Here is a 13,233-nt window from a genome sequence, read left to right on the forward strand (position 1 = left end):
AAGATGATTGTAGTTACTTGTCTTCGAAAAATAAGCTATAATTTCACTATGAAGAAATGAAGTTGACGGACGTGGGAGACTTGAACCAGACCAAAGACAGCTAGATATGAGGCTGGCGTAGTTATGTTTTAGTCTTGCTCTTGCTATTTCAAACAAATCACTTCTGATTACTATAGACTGTTGGATTGGATTCTACAAGCCCTGGAGAGATTAGTTTTGTTTATGTATTCTTCCCTTCCTTTCCTTTACTCAAACCATTCCGCCGTGGCTTCCGTTTAACAACATTGTTGTGAATAGTATTTGCACTGCAATGCTTTCTTCAATATCCCTAGTATTACTTCTTTAAGGAGCTGTCTATATATCACCACCATTTCAGATTGGAATTCTTAGGATTTTCTAAATTCCTTGAACTCTGATAATATAATGGCATTTGTTAAGATTATTAAAAATGTGATGTTGTAGGGATATCCTAATCTTTATAAGTCCCAGGTTTTGCTGTCTCTAAAAAATATAGTTTTCTAATGCCAGTCATTTTACCACGGCTAAGCCTTGTATATGTAATTTCAGTCTTCTAATATATGTGTTTTGTGAAAGAATATCACTCGACTTGTCTCACCTATGGATCAGTTTCCTGAGGGGAGATGGAGGAGAAGGCACAAATTTATAGACATTAGCATTGAAGTTATTGGTTCCTCCATTGATCAACAACCTCCTAAACCCTCCAATGGTCTTTTTCCGACACTGCTTGTTGTGAATTCGATGAAAATCACACCAATAAATACTTGATGTGTGGAGCAAGTAATAATCAAGCAACCATACAAGTGGGTAACAATTATAATCACAAGCCAAAAGTAGAAAAAACAGCGAGAGAAAGGAAAGAGAGAACACAAGAGAATTTGTTTACCCAGTTCAGTCCAAATTGACCTAGTCCGGGGGAGAGAGCAGCCCTCCGTTTCACTATAATGATATGAGTAACTTTACAAAAGATATCAATGGGTTACAAGAATAAGTCTCCTGCCTAATTCTACCCAAAGCGACCAAGAGACTCAATCCTAACAATGTTTCCCAAGGTGAATCAACTCAACCCTAGTGTTTGTTGCCAAGAGCAAACTCTATACAAACCCTAGTTTGATTTCTAAACCCTTGTTTCAGCCCCTCTATCTCAAGGTTTACATCAATTACAAAGTCTATATTTACAGTAAAGTATATCCCTTATAAAATTGAAACAAATCTGGCCCATAAAAATACGTTTTATTTTTACGTTGTTACGACAATTCGGGCACCGATTTTGACCATTCAGGCCCCGAAAAATGTCTAATCAAAAGTCTCCAAAAACGGGCAAAATTCGGGCCCCGGACAACACCATTCGGGCCCCATTTTGATTTTTCAGGAAACTTCAATTTATCCAATTTTAAGTCACTTTCACAACACTGCTTTAGTTGCGTATTAAATTCAACCGAGGTGTAATGCTAAACAAGTGTAAATTGATAGCCTTATTAAACATACAGAAAATTTGAATGGATTTTTAACAAAACAAATTTAATTTTAACGGAAATTCTGTGATGCTAAACAAGTGTGAATTTGACAAAAATCCCGAAATGTACACATTGCCATTCTTATTCATTGCGGGTCTGCCAAACAAGTGTGATGCTACTGTTTTTTAAAGTATAGTAAAATATATCTATTGAATGATAACTATCATCACAAATGTATAGTGAAGTATAATGTGATTTGAAAGTGATATAGTGCTAAACTATTTTGATTTTGGGCTAATATTGAAATGAACTATTTAATGTTATATCGATATAACACCATGGGGCATATTTTAAGATATCATCTTTTTTTTCTTCTTAAAAAGATACTTATTTGAGATGGAAGGAGCAATCATAAACGACCCTAATTGAGTACATGTAACTAATTACATGAGAAGAATAAAGATGTATCAAGAATTGATCAAAGCCTTTGTTTTTTTCGGTATATACACAATAATTGAAGCTGTACATTTTGGAATCAACGCAATTATTATAACAAAATAAGGTTAAAAAAAGGCCTCAATCATATACTGAATGAAACCTAAGCATAGCTCCTATTGTAACAAAAGAAAAACAAAATTGTCCTCATTCTAATGTCGAGTTCCTGCCACCACTGCGAGTAGGAGATACTCAACTTCATTTTAACCTTTGTCCGATAGCATTTGATTCCACAAGCTCTTTGGTTTTGGATGCCAAAAAATTTAAGCACGAGATCTTTACGGCTTTCCGATTGATGAATAACGTAATGGAAGCAATGGTCTGTTGTTACATACAAATTAGTAGCTTTATCTATGATGCTTCTGTTTCTTCAAGCTCAGATTTTGTTTCAGCTGCACTATCCTTCCTACCATGTATATTTTCGCACCCTTCACATTTACAACTTGGGGAACAAGCAACACCACCCTTCAAAATAAAACCACCCATTGTAATTCATATTATTATAAATGAAATTAAAAACATACATAATATGTAAACAATGGAGAAAACCTTAAAACATTCACAACGTTTATTCATGCAGCTTGATTTCCTGCACTTGCATCGTATTCTGCGTTGTCGCTTTGAAGCTGGAGCTTTGTTGGGGTCATCCTACAAGAAGAATATCAATATCATTAATATAGGATCAAATCCAAAAGTTAAAAAATAAAATAAAGTTTAAATTTAGTTTCTGACCACAATTTGAGGTGAGGAACCAGAACTCTTTCGAACTTTAGGAACAAATGCAGGTGGATTACGATACTCAATCATCCTGCGAGCTTGCAGAACTGTATCTTCATTAATATGTTTATTCAAGCAGTCTTGACATGAGCAAGGTCCTGTGCAGTAGACTCCAGCAGCAAAGCAGCCACAATTACTGAAAAAGAAGCAAAAAAAGTAAACAAAAGGTTAATCTGAAAGGCATTAAACCCAATTATTGTCAAAGCTTAAATGTGACAAAAAAAAAAATAGCAGAGAAAAAAAGTAAGCATAAAACTAAGAGAAATTGATACGATTATTAGACTCGAGTAGAGTCTTGGTGAAAGTAATTTTATATCTAGGGGATGTAAAGGTAAGTTGACATTTTTTCAAAATAAATCTAGAAAACAGTACAAAAACCAGCTTACTAAAATGAAGGTAATTCAAAACTTATAACAGTAGCTTTATCTTTGTGCTATCACCCAAAAAAAGGAACAAGTTTTATAACTTACAGTTTCAAACACTTTGATTTTTTGCATTTACAGTGTTTGCATGCCCCTCCTTTCCTAGTTAGATCTGACGTGTTCCTGCAAAGTCGAACTTTGGTGTTAGGCTAATGAAGAAAGTTAAAAACTAACATATAATAATGGAATAAAGATTATCAAGCAGAGGAATCGATAATCAACAACTACACTTTCCTCTTCCTTTTGCGGATACTCTGACAGAAATCAGCTCTTTCCTCTTCCTTTACATGTTCTGAACCAGAAGAAACTACATCAATCGAGCCTTTCCTATGCACCTTCATCGTCCTTTTCATGTTTTGATCTAACTTTTTGTTCTTTATGTCCTTAAATTGCACTTCACTCGTCCTTTTGGGAGTACTCTGACAGAAATCTTCACCAGGAATGTGAACTGATGACTTGGTGACATCTTCATTCTCAGATAGCCGTAAATGTGTCTCCATTGGTGCAGAGACTTGAGATGGTTGATACCCTTGACTTACAGAAATATTCAAAGAATAAGTGCAGCTCGGTGATTCAGGTTTCCTTTGAGAAGACATCTTTTCATTTTCTATGCCTTCGTAATGATTTAAGGCTGGAAGTGCATTCCAGTAAAAACCATTTCCTTGCAAAACACACTTCTGTGAATCACTAGGGTTTTTGTTAATAGCATTCCTCTCATCAGAGTTGTTCCTTTGCATACTGGTCATCTCAGACTCATAGCCTTGACAGCTCATCTGTATACTGCGTCTAATACGTGCAAGCTATACACAAACAAAAGTATTTTTACAATGATTGAGTTGTTCAACACATTGACACAAGTAGAAAGAAAAAAAAATTAAAGATTAATAAACTACAAGAGAACATAATATAACATTGTACTCTATTATGACATGCAATGAAAAATGCAGCAAATATTACGACTCTTTCTATTAAACGGGTGAACCAGCTTGAGTGGTAGGATCCAAAACCTCAATTCACCCCACCTAAAATAACAGGTTAAACTGATATGTTGGCTCAACATATTTTAACCACCCCTACTTTGTATAGACTGTACTTTCAAAGTAACAATGGTTTATAAACCACAAGATACAATATAACCAAGCAATTGCCAACAACAGTGTTAAATTGCAATTCTAACAGACATGGTCATATAAATATGCAGAAGGATCAATATATAGTATAACCTAATCAAATTATTCATTCTAAACAGTAACTCAAACTTGTGAATGGATTAAACGATCAGAATGGCATAAAAAATACAGGATAAAGATAAAGACACAACGAGACAAAAGTTAGTATGTGTGATAACTGATAAATAATCTATAAAAAAACATGCATGATAAGCTATACATAAAATTTACTGTAACTCAAATAGATTTGATTTTCTGACCTCATCATCCCCTCTCTTAATTTGATTGATATCCATTAAAGCAACATTGGCAAGATTGTCCTGTGCTTGATTTCTGTCTGTTGCGGCTATTGGTTCTGAAGGATTGTCTTCAATTTCATGTTTTGAACCAAAAGCAAGTGGGTCAACAGTTTGCATTTTATAATAACTATTACTGGTAGATTGTGGTAACATGGTCACAGATTGTGTTGCACTAATTAAGTTATTGTAATCACAATCTGGTCCTTCCCGAATAAATGTTCCACCTTCAACTGCATCTGTGACAGAATCATCTTGTACATCCGTACCATCTGGTTCTTGCTTGCCAAGTAATTCAAGAAGATACTTGGCATCATCACTTGAGATTTGAGGATCATGTAGCTGACTTGTGTCAATCCATGCATGAGTTGAATCTGTAGGAGCTTCTTCATGTGAATATGTGTTATTTACAGCCTCAGATGAAAGTTCAGGATTTGATGTGTACAAAAGATGTTGGTGATTTCCAAAATAATGGAATCATTATAGATCAAGAGTTGTAAATCTTCATGAGAAGCTTTCATATACATTAGAACCTTTGGCAAAGGGGTGCTTAATGAACCTTAGCATTGGTTCAAGTGTGAATGATCATAACCTTTGGCAAAATGGTGCTTAATGAACCATAACATTGATTCAAGTCAAAGGGGTGCTTTCTCTCATGAAGGGTCATATAATGCACTATAAATACTTGACATTTGGGCATTAATTTGACACACAATTTTGGACAGAATTTTGTTACACTAACAACATAATTCTTCATCATTCTCTTACTCTAAATCATCCATCAATTCTCTAATGCATGAGTGAATTGCTGGAACCATAAATCTGTAAAATACTGTTAGGAGATACGCTTGGTGTGGTTGTGCAATACACGTCAAGGAACTCATAGTATCCTGAAGGGGATTCGCCGGTCATTCCTTATTGCATCCAATTACAGTTATTGGTGGGGGCGAATCGAACCTAAAGGTTAGTGTGGCAACCCCATACGCTTTGAGTTTTACATGCATAATCATTAAACATTTCAGGTTTCAAGTGCAGCAGCCTCTTCCCAACAAACAAGATTTATAACAATCTTTAGGTTCGATTTCTATGGCTGCTTCATTGAAAGAAATGACTTCTGACTTTGTTAAGTTGGAAAAGTTTGATGGGGGAAATTTCATCCGCTGGCAGAAGAAGATGAAGTTTCTTCTTACAACATTGAAAGTGGCATACGTTCTGAACATGGCAAGGCCTGAAGAGAAGGATGATGAAACCGTTGCTGAGACAAGAGATAGACAGAAATGGGACAACGATGATTACATCTGCTTGGGACATATTCTGAATGGTATGTCTGACTCTCTATTTGATATCTACCAGAGCAGCCCTTCTGCAAAAGACTTGTGGGACAAATTGGAAACCAGATACATGCGTGAAGACGCAACAAGTAAGAAATTCCTTGTCTCTCATTTTAATAATTACAAAATGGTAGATAATAAGTCTGTTATGGAACAATTATATGAGATTGAACGTATTCTTAACAACTACAAACAACATAACATGAATATGGATGAAACAATTATTGTATCATCCATAATTGACAAACTTCCTCCTTCATGGAAAGATTTCAAACGAACCATGAAGCATAAGAAGGAAGACATTTCTCTTGAGCAACTTGGCAATCACCTTCGTTTAGAAGAAGAATACCGAAAACAAGAAGGTATTAAGAATCATGTCACTCAAGAGAAGGTTCATGTTATGGAAGAAGGAAATTCAAGCAAATCTTCCAAAAAGAGAAATCATGAAAATGATAAGTCTCATCAAAACCACAATGGTAATAACAACAAAAAGAAAAGGAAAGGTGAATGTTACTTTTGTGGAAAAGAAGGACACTTCAAGAATGAGTGCAGGTTCTTTAAAAAGAAGAACAAAGAAAAGAATTCAAGAGCAACAAATGATGATTTTGTTGCGGTCATTTCTGAAATCAACATGATTGAAGATGTTGATTCTTGGTGGATAGACTCTGGTGCTACTCGCCATGTGTGCAAAAACAAGAAAATGTTCAAGACCATCAATGAAGATGGGAGTGTTTTGTACATGGGAAATGCTTCAACTGTGCAAGTCCAAGGAAAAGGGACCATAGAGATTGAATTCACTTCTGGAAAAACACTTACTCTTAAAGATGTATTTTATGTTCCTGAAGTTAGGAAGAACTTGATTTCTGTACCATTACTTAATAAGAATGGGTTCAAATCTGTATTTGAGGGAGATAAATTTATCCTCTCAAAGGAGGGTGTGTTTGTAGGAAAGGGATATTTGTGTGAGAATATGTTCAAATGTAATGTTGCAAATATTAATAATAATAATATGATTTCTGCTTATATTGTTGAGTCTTGTGATTTATGGCATATGCGATTAGGACATGTTAATTTTAGAAAATTGGAGGATATGATGAAATCAAATCTAATTCCTAATTTTGATAAAAACTTTGATTCATGTACTACTTGCATGTTGACTAAAATTACAAGACAACCTTTTAAAAGTGTTAAAAGAAGTTCTAGGGTGCTAGATTTAATTCATTCAGATGTATGTGATTTACATGGTTGGCCCACCATTGGTGGTAAATAGTATTTTGTTACTTTCATTGATGATTGCACTCGATTTTGTTATGTTTATTTAATGCATTCAAAAGATGAAGTCTTAGATAAATTCAAAATATTTAAAGCACAAGTAGAACTTCAGCATGAAACTTTCATTAAATGCTTTAGAAGTGATAGGGGAGGAGAGTTCTATCATCCGAGTTATTTTGAATCCACTGGTATTGTGCATCAAGTAACTGCACCATACACCCCACAACAAAATGGAATAGCGGAAAGGAAGAATAGGACTTTGGTAGAAATGGTTAATGCCATGTTGTCCTATTCTGGATTATCTAAAGGATATTGGGGTGAAGCAATGCTAACAGCATGTTACATCCTCAATAGGGTTCCAAACAAAAGGAACAAAATAACCCCATATGAACTTTGGAAACAAAGGAAGCCAACTCTTAATTATTTAAAAGTTTGGGGTTGTAGAGCAATTGTGAAAGTGCCTGAACCAAAAAGAAAGAAATTGGGTGAAAGAGGAATTGAATGTGTATTTTTAGGCTATGCAGAAAATAGCAAAGCATATAGATTCTTGACTATTGAATCGAATGACTCATATTCTGTTAATACAGTAATTGAGTCAAGAGATGCAATTTTTCAAGAAGATAGATTTAACTCAATTTCTTATCCCAAGGATATTGTTCATTCTAATGTACAAAATTTAGAAAACAATGAATCTAATGTAGATACATTGGATGGTTCAGAACTTAGAAGAAGTAAAAGGATCTGGAAAGAGAAAGATTTTGGATCTGATTTCTTCATGTTTCTTGTAGAAGGAACAGGTAAATCCATAAATAGTTATGGATCAATTTGCTTTAACCTTGAGAATGATCCGGTAACATATGAAGAGGCTATAAAATCTCAAGATTCAGCCTTTTGGAAAGAAGCTATTCAAGAAGAAATGGATTCAATTATGGGTAATAAAACTTGGAAAGTGGTAGATCTCCCACCCGGATCCAAACCGATAGGTTGTAAATGGATCTTTAAAAGGAAAATGAAAGTGGATGGTACCATTGATAAATTCAAGGCTAGACTAGTTGCTAAAGGGTTTACACAAAAAGAAGGCATTGATTATTTTGATACATATGCACCTGTTGCAAGAATAGCATCAATCAGAATGCTAATTGCACTAGCATCCATCCATAAGTTTGTAATCCATCAAATGGATGTTAAAACTGCTTTCCTAAATGGAGAGTTGGATGAAGAGGTATATATGAAACAGCCGGAAGGGTTTGTGATCAAAGGTCAAGAAGATAAAGTGTGTAAATTAACTAAGTCTTTATATGGGTTGAAACAAGCACCCAAACAATGGCACCAAAAGTTTGACCAAGTTGTGTTAGCCAACGGATACATCATAAATGAATCTGACAAGTGTATTTACAGTAAATTCCAAAATGGAAAAGGTGTCATGATTTGCTTATATGTAGATGACATGTTGATCTTTGGTACAAGTATAAATGAGGTAGAAGAAACTAAAGCTTTCTTATCCAAAAATTTTGATATGAAAGATTTAGGAGAAGCTGATGTGATTTTAGGAATTAAAATCATAAGAGATGGTAACCATATTGGTTTATCCCAATCTCATTACATAGAAAAGGTGCTTCAGAAATTCAATCATTTAGATTGTAAACCGATATCTACCCCATTTGACCAAACTGTCAGTTTGCAACCAAACAAAGGTTGTCCGGTGGCACAACTTGAATATTCTAAAGTAATCGGATGCTTGATGTATGCTATGACTTGTACTAGACCTGACATAGCATATGCTGTTGGAAGGTTAAGTCGGTATACTAGCAATCCAAGTAAAGAACACTGGCACGCTGTGAAAAGAGTATTAAAATACTTAAAGGGAACAATGAATTATTGTTTAACATATAGTGGAGACCCTTCTGTTTTGGAAGGATACACAGATGCTAGTTGGGTAACATATGTTGAAGATCATGCTTCCACAAGTGGATGGATCTTTAACCTTGGTGGAGGTGCAATTTCATGGGGTTCAAAGAAACAAACATGCATTGCCGACTCCACCATGGCTGCAGAATTTATTGCATTGGCTGCAGGGAGTAAAGAGGCAGAATGGCTAAGAAATTTATTGTATGACATACCAGTTTGGCAAAAGCCAATGGCGCCAGTATCCATACATTGTGATAGTCAATCCACACTATCAAAAGCTTATAGCCAAGTTTATAATGGGAAATCAAGGCATATTGGTTTAAGACATAGCTATGTAAGAGACTTGATTTCTAATGGAGTAATTTCCATCATGTTCGTAAGAACAGAGAAGAATCTTGCAGATCCTTTGACGAAAGGTCTGACAAAGGATATGGTGTTGAAGACATCATTGGGGATGGGACTCAAGCCCATATCTAATTGATTACCAATAGTGGAAACTCAACCCACGCTTGAGTAGCATCAAGTCTTGGGTTCAATGGTGAAAGTACACTATTAGAGTAATTGTAGTACTTGACAATAGATACATCCCAAGGGTAAAAGTACTTGGACCATAAGAAGAAAAAAGGTAGGATGAGGTTTTCCTCTTAATGGACATATAGCATATATTTGCTGGAATGCATACTTATGGGGCATTCCCGATATAGTCTACCTATGTGAGAATGAAGTTTGGCCGCTTCACGGAGTTCAAGGGCTTGACTCTTAAATTCTCATGAAAAGGGATATATGACACAAGGCCTTCTTAATGTGTCATTTTACAAGTCTCTTTATCAACGGTACCGAGATTCTATGTGTAAGTTATGCACACTTGTTCTAATGAATAGTTGGTTCAAAGCTTGCCTACCATACTATTTGGGAATGAGCGAAAACTTAACTTACTAAGTAATGGTTCAAATCGTGAGATACCATTATCTGAAGGCATGGAATTTCCGGATTTATGAGATTTAGTATTTTGAAAATGGTGGGGGATTGTTGGTGATTTCCAAAATAATGGAATCATTATAGATCAAGAGTTGTAAATCTTCATGAGAAGCTTTCATATACATTAGAACCTTTGGCAAAGGGGTGCTTAATGAACCTTAGCATTGGTTCAAGTGTGAATGATCATAACCTTTGGCAAAATGGTGCTTAATGAACCATAACATTGATTCAAGTCAAAGGGGTGCTTTCTCTCATGAAGGGTCATATAATGCACTATAAATACTTGACATTTGGGCATTAATTTGACACACAATTTTGGACAGAATTTTGTTACACTAACAACATAATTCTTCATCATTCTCTTACTCTAAATCATCCATCAATTCTCTAATGCATGAGTGAATTGCTGGAACCATAAATCTGTAAAATACTGTTAGGAGATACGCTTGGTGTGGTTGTGCAATACACGTCAAGGAACTCATAGTATCCTGAAGGGGATTCGCCGGTCATTCCTTATTGCATCCAATTACAGTTATTGGTGGGGGCGAATCGAACCTAAAGGTTAGTGTGGCAACCCCATACGCTTTGAGTTTTACATGCATAATCATTAAACATTTCAGGTTTCAAGTGCAGCAGCCTCTTCCCAACAAACAAGATTTATAACAAAAGATTATTCCTAGCAATGAATAATAGAGAGATATCAAAGAAACAGAAACATCTATTATTGTAATTCATAATCATAACCCAAGATTTTACAAGTACCTCGTGAGGAATATGGACTCGTCGTTAAAGGTCACATCGAGTGATGTGAAAAGAGGACAATCCATGCCAAGTGAGTTCAACGTCTCAGTAGCACCAACTCCAACATACTTTTTGGTGTTTAAAGGAGATAGAGTATTGAGGAAGTCAAAGAAAGAATCATCCTGCAATAAAAATATGAAAAAACTAAATGCAATAAGAATACCATGGAGATTAATCATATCTAAGGCTAATAACAAGTTGTGATGAAATGAAAGAGAATCACATGCAAGAAAAGCAAGAAACAAATAAAAACCAAGAAAATCAAGGTTGATAGAGGAAAGAGAAAGGAAGATGCAGAAAAGAGAAAGAAAAATGCAGCATTGTGATACAAGGAAAAAACCTCTTGTGAGTTGGAAACAAGGGTGTTGTTGTGATCTAGTGCCGCCATTTCTGAGAAGAAACTATGATACTATCACTCACTCACTAGTGGCTATGATTACTTGTATTCAAAGTAACACTAACACTTCACTCTCTTTCTAGAAAATGAGGCCTTATCCTAGAATATATTGAAGACCATATCCTATAATTTAGGCTTCTTCCACGTTATTTGTTTTCAATTTACCATATGTGGTTAAATAACACTTCATTGATATATGGTTAGATAACAAAGGCTGTGTTTGGTAAAAAAAAAAAGCTAGCTTATGGCTTGTTGGACTAGCTTATAAGCTTGTTGGATCAAAATGTGTCGTGTTTGGTAACAAGCTTTTCTCGTGAGCTTATAGCTGTTTTTGAAAAGCTATTTCAAGTAGCTTTTTAGCTTATAGCTTATAGCTTATTATAATTTCTTCCAATTTTGACCTTGTTTATTTCATTTTATTTTTTTAAAATAAAAAAAAACCACCCACACGTTCCACGTTTTATAACTTACGGCATCCCACCTCACAACTTCCTAGTTATATATTGATATTGGTAGTGTTTTATTGTTCACTATTTTTTAATGAGCTTGCATTCAATTCATATAATATTTAATTTTAAATAAAGCATGTAATAAATAAATAAATAGTGAATTAGTTAAATAAAATTCGTTAAAAAATGAAAATTCGTCGAATAAAAAATGTCAATTGAATTCATAAAACACATTTATCATTGTGAAGATGAAAATAATTTCAAATAAAATTAAATAAATAAAAACAAATACATTAAGTAAAAAAAATTACATATATATTTTATAAAAAAAAAATTAACAAACATATCCTTTTATGTCATTTTATATCTATCAGCTATTTCGACAACTACCTTTACCAAACACTTTAATTTTAATAAGCTAGTTTTTTCAGCTGTAAGCTATCAGCTATCAGCCATCAGCTATAAGCTAGCTTTTCAGCTATCAGCTAGCTTATCAGCTATCAGCTAGCTTATAACTTATTTTTACCAAACACACCCAAAATGTGGTTAGATTTTATTTTTTTATTTTTTGGTTACAGAATGTGGTTAGATGACACTTCTCTGATTTATGGTTAGATATAAAAATGTGGTTAGATAACACTTCCCTGATTTATTTATTTATTTATACATTTATTTGGTAGTAACAAAATGTGGTTTGATAACATTCAACTACTGCCACTGTTAAAGCTCAGTTTTTTGATAGAATAGAGTAATAAGATAGCCCACTCAATAAATATTATTTTTGTAAAAAATTTATCCTTTATGTAAATTCAAACTATTTAGAGAAAATAAAAGATGCTCACTAATATGATTCATATTTTTCTGTTATTAATTATGAGACATGAATTTTTAATAAATAATTAAATACTATACATAATACAAACAATGATATTATTTATGTCTGCCGATGAATGTTGGACTCATTTGGTACGGAGTTGACCCATTGCAAGGTCAAGGGTTCGACTTCCGCTTCAAGTGTGAGGATTTGTTTGGTGGATGATATGTAAATACCTCTATTAGTACTCACTGAGTCTTGAGTTTTGCTCTAATCATAACAAACAACGGGAGCCCAACTCACTTAAACTTTATTTAACCAAACATAATGATTTATATATGTTTAACCTGAAAATAGAAACCACTAATATATTTTATTTTATTTTTGAAAAAACACTAATATTAATATAAAGCATGCAATTCGGATCCAACTGATACCATGACAAACTTTTCCGAGAATATAGTGACAAAAAAAAACAATAATTAAACATTCAATAACAAGTCCTCGTGAGTTTAGCTCAATTGATAGGGACAATGCATAAAATATGCAAGGTCCAGGGATTTGAACCCCAAACACCAACAAAAAAAAACATTCAATAACAAACAAAACCAGATAAAATTACTGCACCAAAAATAAGCATATAACATTG

General features: G+C 34.2%; 1 pseudogene across 1 annotated transcript; it reads right to left on the reverse strand.

Annotated features, from left to right (window-relative positions):
* Nucleotides 1–1,884: 1,884 nt before the first annotated feature.
* LOC146958598 (uncharacterized) lies at nt 1,885–5,102 on the reverse strand (annotated as a pseudogene). Its single transcript, XR_015031267.1, has 6 exons — nt 4,599–5,102; nt 3,392–3,969; nt 3,218–3,271; nt 2,703–2,883; nt 2,520–2,618; nt 1,885–2,435 (listed from the first exon to the last, which is right to left on the reverse strand). The product of XR_015031267.1 is annotated as an uncharacterized LOC146958598 (transcript).
* Between the last annotated feature and the right edge of the window lie 8,131 nt (nt 5,103–13,233).

Source organism: Medicago sativa, chromosome 1 (assembly GCF_051527215.1).
Source record: "Medicago sativa cultivar Bolivia chromosome 1, Bolivia_mono, whole genome shotgun sequence".
NCBI classification, from domain to species: domain Eukaryota; kingdom Viridiplantae; phylum Streptophyta; class Magnoliopsida; order Fabales; family Fabaceae; genus Medicago; species Medicago sativa.